General features: G+C 38.8%; 1 protein-coding gene across 1 annotated transcript in view; it reads right to left on the reverse strand.

Moving 5' to 3' along the window:
* LOC124259837 (cell wall protein DAN4-like) overlaps positions 1 to 9,738 on the reverse strand; it is a 47,119-nt gene extending 37,381 nt beyond the window's left edge. The window contains exon 1 of the mRNA XM_046694049.1: positions 9,614 to 9,738. The gene's annotated coding sequence lies outside the window, so the exon portion shown is untranslated. The remainder of the gene's footprint in view (positions 1 to 9,613) is intronic.
* Positions 9,739 to 9,949: the final 211 nt, after the last annotated feature.

Here is a 9,949-nt window from a genome sequence, read left to right on the forward strand (position 1 = left end):
AACAAATATGGACGCATTGTGACCTTGGACACAGCAGATTGTCGCAGATAATGTAATGACATTTGAGCTGACAAAGGGAATAAGGTATGCATCCGGGTTTATTGCTGGCTTTAGTGAAACGATCACATCCTGGTTATTTCAAGGGGTGTATTTGACACAGATACCATGGTGTTTTGGAGGTTATGTTTGATAAGCTGCGGCGACTGTTTTCAGTGTAACGTTTTGATCTCATGCAGATTTCAAATGTATATTCTCTTTTGCACGGCAGTTGCGTTTACCGATGTTTCAAATGCCATCGTTAATGTCATATACATATTATGTTAATTAACAAGAGAACTGTAAAACAGTTCACAGATATGAAAAATTAAAAATATGTCACGACCTACAGGGTTATGACAGAGAATTGGAGAGGGAGAGTTTTAAAGGGGTTATTGATTTTTGTCTTTGCAGAATAGGATTTCAACAGCATCTGTGCATAGATCGTTGAAAGATCAGTCCTAAGGGGATTAAACTTAAGATGAGTTCCGATCGATTTCTCATCGAATGAAGAACTGATACCTGTTTTCACATACAACTCCACACATATTGATCGGGTAAATATCTAAACTAAGACATAGCGTGAGTGAGTGAGTGAGTGAGTGAGTGAGTGTGTGAGTGAGTGAGTGAGTGAGTGAGTGAGTGAGTGAGTGAGTGAGTGAGTGAGTGAGTGAGTGAGTGAGTGAGTGAGTGAGTTTCTTTAAAGCATCAAATTCGTTTAGCTGCTTAGTGTATTCTATACATATGTACATTAATCGATTACCACCAAAGTATTCGATGTACGAATACACTACATGGCATACTAACACGGTAAGTGTAACACATTTCCCTGAGTAAAGCTTAAAACTGAAATTGATAACAACTCACTTGCAATCTGTGCAGAATACACAAACACAATGCCTGAAAGAAGTTCTTGACGAAATTGGACGAATATGATTACATGGGGGAAAAAAAACTTCTGCTTTCTACAGAAGTTGTTATCTATAAAACGTGTCATTTATTGATGCCCGATAGCATGGTTACTGTGACTTCGCGATCAGTCGGATTGTCATGCAATAATAATGATTCTTGTGACTGTCTGAATCACCTCCAACGACAACATCAGGACCTGGTGTTGCCTAAGCTAGCACGGATATCACGCGCCAGTACCCTCCTCATAGTGGCAATCAAGCATCGAATTCTCAGCATCGGAATTCACTGCCATTCTTCGAGAAGTGCCTGCATCAGTTCGTGCGTATTATGCCCGTGAAGATCCGGGTTAGAACTGGTCTTCAACAACCCCTGCTTGTAGTAAGAGGCGACTGCCAGGATCGGGTTGTCAGGCACGGTGACTTGGTAGACACATGTCATCGTATCCCAATTGCATAGATCGAGGTTCATGCTGTTGATCACTTGATTGTCTGGCCCAGACTCGATTATTTACAGACCGCTGTAATCTTGCTGAGTGCGGCGTTAAACAACAAACAAACGAATTTAAAACAATCGTGCGTATTTTTAAAAAGAGGATCTCCAGCTCGAACTTGGGGTCCAAGTTGTTATATGTGGTTCATATCGGGGGCTCCTTACCGGACATGGTAATGTTTGGATGGGGCTGTTCTGCAAAAGTTTGATTCAGATGGTTCTTAATTAAATCTCATATGTATTTTGTGTTAATTCATGTTATTTCATCACTACATTTCACATAAAATTGGAGATAAGAAGATCTGAATAGATGTATTGGGTGTTGCTTTCTTCTTTCGACCTTGGCTGAGGAAGGCACGTTTTGTATATACAGAATCATAGACAAAAGTATTCGTTAATCTCCAATAATCATGGATTCCTATTCACAATTCGACCTCATTTTGATTATTAGTATGCCAAACCCTAAGTTCACTTCCCATCCCTATGGCTTCACAAAATGGTGTACAGAGGTGCAATCCGTATCAGGATCCAGTAGACCGCGGGATTGGCGGTCCTGTGCTACGAAGTATTGGTGGCGAAGAGTTGGTGGATGGGTGACCGTGCTACTCATCTTGACGCCTGAGAATTTCTTGGCATTTGGTACTGGCTAAACTGAAACAAGTTACATGCTTTGTCTCTCAGGACAAGTGCCTTTGTTCGGAATATGCCCTTCCTTTAACAGCAATGAATGGGTACCCGATAGGATGAGATTTTAGTCTGGCTGTTAACGTTCTAGTGCCTCACAAGGCAAGTTTGTTTCATCCGAGGGAGTTGGGTATGAAACCCACGAATCCCCTGGTCCATTAAGCTCGGTGATAGCACGTTCTTTCATTCACAAACGTGACTGTTCAGCTGTGTGTGTGCACGTTTCCAGTACATGACAGCAACATGACCCCTCCCATCTCCCATATAATCTGTGACATTCTGTCCTTCTTACACAGAATCGTTTGGGGCAGTATTTGCATTAGGTCTCAATCCTCGAGAGTAAATCGGATTATCTTCACGATCTGCTCCAAGACGCACCCAACTCATTCGATTTCTTAAACAAAACATCTGAGGACAATACATAATATTTAGCGATACTGAAAATGGATAGAAACATATTTTCCCAAACAAATAATATGTGTAGTGACTTGTCTTCACGTTGTTCGCCCCACACTGCGAAAAGAGCCAAATAACGTTTGCCCGAATTAATAAAATGTACTGAAAGAATCTGTCGAGGCTAAGATTCGGACTGCTAACCAGCTTTGACGCCTGTCAAGCTAAACTAAATGTATTCTCAACTTAACACATATTTTAAATTGTGAAATATGGTTTAAAAATATGTCTACACGCTCTATTTTGAGCGAGGTCTTGCGAAACACACATATTAATATCTACGGCCTGGAGACTCCTCGGTTACCAAGCTGCTAAGTCAGTTTTAACCTCAATCTCGTTGACCCAAACATAACTTGTCATTTATAAAGATTAACAGGTGTGATTAATGACGACTGTGGCACTTCCTTCACTGAATAAACATAAGCGTCCTGCATCTAGTCGGCCTGTAAGCCCACATGCATCAGATGACCCAGTACCGGTGATGTCTCTTTCTGTCGGTGTGTCGCCATCCTTCACCAATGCAAATAACAACCGCTATAAACATGGCATTTCACATCTCCTTTACAGCAATGGATATGTTCGCGAGTATGGTGTTTTGTGTAACACGAGTTAATGTGTGATCTATGAGCTGTCTCAGGTGATGTTTACGTTCATTGCGGGGGTTACAAGGAATACAGTCTAAGTGCATTTTGAAATCTTAAATATGGAAATCTTTTGTGGATTTTTTCAGCATCGTTTTTATTAGTCAGGACCCTAGATTAAACGATGGAGTTGACTTGTACCTGTACAGTGAGGGGGTTACAAGGAACACAGTCTAAGTGCATTTGAAATCTTAAATATGGAAATCTTTTGTGGATTTTTTCAGCATCGTTTTTATTAGTCAGGACCCTAGATTAAACGATGGAGTTGACTTGTACCTGTACGGTGAGTGAGTGAGTGTGGTTTTACATCGCTTTATTGCAATATTCCAGTAATATCACGGCGGGAACACCAGAAATGAGCTTCACACATTCTACCCATGTTGGGAATCGAACCTGGGTCTTCGGTGCGACAAACGAACCACTTTAACCACTAGGCTACCCCACCGCCCCTCCTCTACAGTGAAACCTCAGTAATCCGGACTCCAACAATTGCGAGTGAATTCATCTGAATTTAACAAATATCAGGGAAACGCAAAGACAAGGGTGATGTCCCTTTTTATTAAAATGATATTGTAAGAGTTCCCTATTAGTTGTAACTAACGGTTTCCAGATTCGACAGGGTCCGTGTTTAACGTTATTTCAAACTATACAGTACACACAGACATTTTCTGGTATGTATTGCGGTGTCAATATAATTGCTTTGGGAATGGTAGCTCTTCTGACATTGGCCATGTTCCCTCAATACTATCCATATATTCAATATTTCAATCCATTTGTTGAAGAATAACCTAGTTATACCGAAGCGAATAATTGAGTCTCGGCTAGGTGTGTGTGAGTGTGAGTGTGCGTGTGCGTGTGCGCAAGTGTTGCTACTGTAGACGTATCTTCTATGTCGATGTATGTATCATCTATGTAGACCTATCTTCTGTGTAGATACATGTGTCATCTATGTATACGTATCTTCTATGTATGTATCATCTGTGTAGACGTATGTGTCTAAGTAGTAGACGTATCATCTGTGTAGTCGTATGTGTCATCTAAGTAGACGTATCACCTGTGTAGACGTATGTGTCATCTAAGTAGACGTATCATCTGTGTAGATGTATGTGTCATCTAAGTAGACGTATCATCTGTGTAGAGACGTATGTATGTATCATCTAAGTAGACGTATCATCTGTGTAGATGTATGTGTCATCTAAGTAGACGTATCTTCTGTGTAGATGTATGTGTCATCTAAGTAGACGTATCATCTGTGTAGATGTATGTGTCATCTAAGTAGACGTATCATCTGTGTAGATGTATGTGTCATCTAAGTAGACGTATCATCTGTGTAGATGTATGTGTCATCTAAGTAGACGTATCATCTGTGTAGATGTATGTGTCATCTAAGTAGACGTATCTTCTATGTAGATGTATGTGTCATCTAAGTAGACGTATCATCTGTGTAGATGTATGTGTCATCTAAGTAGACGTATCGTATCTCTGTGTAGATGTATGTGTCATCTATGTAGACGTATCTTCTATGTAGATGTATGTGTCATCTAAGTAGACGTATCTTCTATGTAGATGTATGTGTCATCTAAGTAGACGTATCTTCTATGTAGATGTATGTGTCATCTAAGTAGACGTATCTTCTGTGTAGATGTAGACTTCTATGTAGATGTGTCATCTAAGTAGACGTATCTTCTATGTAGATGTATGTATCATCTAAGTAGACGTATCTTCTGTGTGTAGATGTATGTGTCATCTACGTAGACGTATCTTCTATGTAGATGTATGTAAGTCATCTAAGTAGACGTATCTTCTATGTATGTATGTGTATGTGTCATCTACGTAGACATATATTCTATGTACATGTAAGTATCATCTACGTAGACATATCTTCTATGTACATGTAAGTATCATCTACGTATACGTATCTTCTATGCAGATGTAAGTATCGTCTACGTAGACGTATCTTCTGTGTAGATGTATGTGTCATCTAAGTAGACGTATCATCTGTGTAGACGTATGTGTCATCTAAGTAGACGTATCATCTGTGTAGATGTATGTGTCATCTAAGTAGACGTATCATCTGTGTAGATGTATGTGTCATCTAAGTAGACGTATCATCTGTGTAGATGTATGTGTCATCTAAGTAGACGTATCTTCTGTGTAGATGTATGTGTCATCTAAGTAGACGTATCTTCTATGTAGATGTATGTGTCATCTAAGTAGACGTATCTTCTATGTAGATGTATGTGTCATCTAAGTAGACATATCTTCTATGTAGATGTAAGTACCATCTACGTAGACATATCTTCTATGTACATGTAAGTATCATCTACGTAGACGTATCTTCTATGTAGATGTAAGTATCGTCTACGTAGACGTATCTTCTATGTAGATGTATGTGTCATCTAAGTAGACGTATCATCTGTGTAGACGTATGTGTCATCTAAGTAGACGTATCATCTGTGTAGTCGTGTATGTCATCTAAGTAGACGTATCATCTGTGTAGATGTATGTGTCATCTAAGTAGACGTATCATCTATGTAGACGTATGTCATCTAAGTAGACGTATCGTGTCAGATGTATGTATCATCTAAGTAGACGTATCTTCTGTGTAGATGTATGTGTAGACGTATCATCTGTGTAGATGTATGTGTCATCTAAGTAGACGTATCATCTGTGTAGATGTATGTGTCATCTAAGTAGACGTATCATCTGTGTAGATGTATGTGTCATCTAAGTAGACGTATCATCTGTGTAGATGTATGTGTCATCTAAGTAGACGTATCATCTGTGTAGATGTATGTGTCATCTAAGTAGACGTATCATCTGTGTAGATGTATGTGTCATCTAAGTAGACGTATCTTCTATGTAGATGTATGTGTCATCTAAGTAGACGTATCTTCTATGTAGATGTATGTGTCATCTAAGTAGACGTATCTTCTATGTAGATGTATGTGTCATCTAAGTAGACGTATCTTCTATGTAGATGTATGTACATCTATACGTAGAGACGTCTTCTATGTAGACATCTAAGTAGACGTCATCTTCTGTGTAGATGTATGTGTCATCTAAGTAGACGTATCTTCTATGTAGATGTATGTGTCATCTAAGTAGACGTATCTTCTATGTAGATGTATGTGTCATCTAAGTAGACGTATCTTCTATGTAGATGTATGTGTCATCTAAGTAGACATATCTTCTATGTAGATGTAATGTGTCATCTAAGTAGACGTATCTCTATGTAGATGTGTGTATCATCTAAGTAGACGTATCTTCTGTGTAGATGTATGTATCATCTACGTAGACGTATCTTCTATGTAGATGTAAGTATCATCTACGTAGACGTATCTTCTATGTACATGTAAGTATCATCTACGTATACGTATCTTCTATGTAGATGTAAGTATCATCTACGTAGACATATCTTCTATGTAGATGTAAGTATCATCTACGTAGACGTATCTTCTATGTACATGTAAGTATCATCTACGTAGACGTATCTTCTATGTAGATGTAAGTACCATCTACGTAGACGTATCTTCTATGTAGATGTATGTATCATCTAGGTAGACGTATCTTCTATGTAGATGTATTTATCGTCTACTTTGACATATATTCTATGTAAATGTAAGTACCACCTACGTAGACGTATCTTCTGTGTAGATGTAAGTACTACCTACGTAGACGTATCTTCTGTGTAGATGTAAGTACCACCTACGTAGACGTATCTTCTGTGTAGATGTAAGTATCATCCAAGTAGACATATCTTATATGTACATGTAAGTACCAATTTCGTACAGACATCTTTTCTGTAGACGTAAGTAAATATAAGTACAAAGCTCTTCTACAGGATGCAGATTCTGGCGGCACTGAGGAAGACATCTAGGTCATGCGAAACGAAACAAATAATCCCCCGCGACAGATTACATATTTAACCCGTGAATCATCATCATTGCAAAATAACAATATCGATCATGCATGCATGGCTCTGTGTGGACGCCAGGGACCATACACGACTGTAAAATATTTATAACTCCAGGACGATATTTCTCCCATGGGTATTGTAGCAGCCAAGTCCTGATGGTTCGGGGTCTTACTCAAGTCTTTACAAGTTGGTTTAACCAACTGTAAAATGTAACACCTTTTAAACAATAATAATGTTTATATGGTATCCCTGATTTGCAACATCGATCTGATTTGAGTGAGTTTAGTTTTACGCCGCACTCAGCAATATTCCAGCTATATGTAAATAATCTGTAAATAATCGAGTCTGGACCAGACAATCCAGTGATCAACAACATGAGCATCGATCTGCGCAATTGGGAACCGATGACATGTGGCAACCTAGTCAGCGAGCCTGACCACCCCGATCCCGTTAGTCGCCTCTTACGACAAGCATGGGTTACTGACCGCCAATATTCTAACCCGGACCCTGGGGAGGGGGGTGACAACCATTATTGGCATGAGTATATATACAGGCCCTGTAAATTGTATTTATCAGTAACATCTCCAGATTTGTCGTGACCAGATTTCGAGTTCCCCACATGGGTACAATATGTTAAGCCCATTTCTCGTGTCCCCCGCCATGATATTTCTGGAATATTGCTATAAGTGGCGTAAAACTGAACTCACTCACTCGTGGCCAGATCCTGTACAATATTTACAGGTTACACATGCCATACACGACTGTCATTAGACAACCTGGAAACACACAAACATGCTTGTGGAGCCGATATCATGTAACCTTGACATACATGGGCGTCAGATAAATACAGGAAGCACAAAGGTGACGATGCCATGAGTGCTTCCTGAACGTAGAAGCATACACTAATAGAACAAATATTGGTACATGGTACAAATTCAAAACAGGATGCCCGTGATGCTGTTATCCGATATGAATAAACAACGCGTTCGTGCCTTTTAAAATGACAGACAAGTTTGTTGCCTGGTTCAAAATTTAAGTTAAATTATTCTTTGGGATTAATATTTACAGAGGTATCGTTGTATTTTACTTCGTTTTGTTTTAATGTAATAGTAATAAACTACGGTTAAATTATTCTTTGGGATTAATATTTACAGAGGTATCGTTGTATTTTACTTCGTTTTGTTTTAATGTAATAGTAGGTCAAACTGATATTCAGTACATTTGATCAGGTACATGCAACAGGTAAAGGGGGCATGTATGGATAGCAACTTCCGTAATATGTTTGGTTGTTGTTTAACGCCGCACTCAGCAATATTCCAGCTACATGGAAGCTGTGTGTAAAAAATCGATTCTGGACCAGACAATCAACTTATCAACATAGAGAGCATCGATCTACGCAGATGGGATACGATGACATGTGTCAACCAAGTCAGCGAGCCTGACTAACCTATCTCATTAGTGACGTCTTACGACTAGTGTTGGGAATTGGTTTAAATCTCATAAGTGATGATTGGTTCATTACAACCGATCAATCATCGAAAATAATTGGTTAGCGTCATTTATTAAATTTTCTGTTCACGTTTGTTAATGCACAAAAAATAAAGACTAGAGCTGCGAGCCGCCATTTACCTGGAATATTGCTGAGTGCGGCGTAAAACTAAACTCACTCACTCACTAGAGCTGATATACGTAGAGATTCGGGATGAAACCGCCCAATAAATTCCTGTGTACAAATTGTAATAACAACTTTGACAGCCAACATGACACAAAGTATCAGTATATCAGTATATATTTATGAAGACATTCATACTTATAATTAAATTTTTATGCTTACTTTTGACAAATTGAATTTTGAAAAACATTCAAACACAACTGCGTATATTTACATGGTATAAATTCAATACAGGATGTCCGTAGTGCTGTTATCCGATGTGAATAAACAACGAGTACGTGCCTTTTAAAACGACAGTTGTTGTTTGGGTCTTAATTTTCTACAAGTGTTTCCGCATAACTTAAATATTTTATAAGAGGCAAAACCCTTTCCATAATGTGGAAAATGTGTGCTAAAAGGAGGAGTCCACTGAACGATCTCTTATACGGTATAGGCAGATGAATAGGAATCACTATCCAAGAGTGAGGACCGACGGTGTTCGCAAAGAGTTGAACTTATATACAATGCACTAACGCTACCAGTCGCAAGGAATGACGTCGTTTAACGTTCCGTTTTCGTAAGCTATGCACGCTTTCCTTCAATACTTTTTTAAAACGTTCCTTCTTGTTTATGTTCTTTGTTTATCACCGGACTCGACAATATTCCAGCAAATTGCCGATTGCATGATTTGCTGAAATGCTATTCTAACCTGGGCCTTCAAAAACATTGTGAACTGAACCAGACAACACAAAGCCTTTTAAAATTTTAAATAATGTTAACAAATACACTAACACCCTTTACATAAATAAAGACAAGAAGACCACTTACCATTGTAAGGTATCCAACCGCCAGTGAACACTGGGACGCATTGATTACGGGAATTAATGTTCCCAGCTGACCGGTATAACGCTGGAGAGCAGAACAAATGATACTGTTTCAGAGGATCCGTTATGTAAATAGAAAGAGAGCCGATTATACTCCTCATGTATCTCCTGGGAAAATTCTCCGAGGAACAGCGTTGATGTAATGTTATCATCATCTCCTTCCTCCAGGCATGCAAGCACTCAGCAAGGACGGATTGAGGCCAAGAAGATTTAAAAATAACAAGGGTTTATTTATTGGTGGACATGTATTCAGTTATCATCTTTCTCATTTTAATAATAC

The sequence above is a fragment of the Haliotis rubra genome, unplaced genomic scaffold, assembly GCF_003918875.1.
Source record: "Haliotis rubra isolate DU_JTF1 unplaced genomic scaffold, ASM391887v1 Scf74, whole genome shotgun sequence".
Classification (NCBI taxonomy): Eukaryota; Metazoa; Mollusca; class Gastropoda; order Lepetellida; family Haliotidae; genus Haliotis; species Haliotis rubra.